Raw genomic sequence first — 257 nt, 5'->3', positions numbered from 1 at the left:
CATCCTCATTCTACTCCTTATCCTCATCCTCTTCCTCATCCTCATCCTCATCCTTATCCTATCCTCATCCTCATACTATCCTCTTCCTTATCCTCATCCACTTCCTCATCCTAATCCACATCCTATCCTCATCCTCATTCTCGTGCTAATCCTATCCTCATCCTCATCCTCATCCACGTTCTCATCCTCATTCTTGTTCTCATCCTATCCTTATCCTCTTCCTTTTCCTCATCCTCATCCTATCCTCATCCTCATCC

This window comes from Lupinus angustifolius, chromosome LG14, assembly GCF_001865875.1.
Source record: "Lupinus angustifolius cultivar Tanjil chromosome LG14, LupAngTanjil_v1.0, whole genome shotgun sequence".
NCBI lineage: Eukaryota > Viridiplantae > Streptophyta > Magnoliopsida > Fabales > Fabaceae > Lupinus > Lupinus angustifolius.
This window is presented reverse-complemented; position numbering follows the sequence as displayed.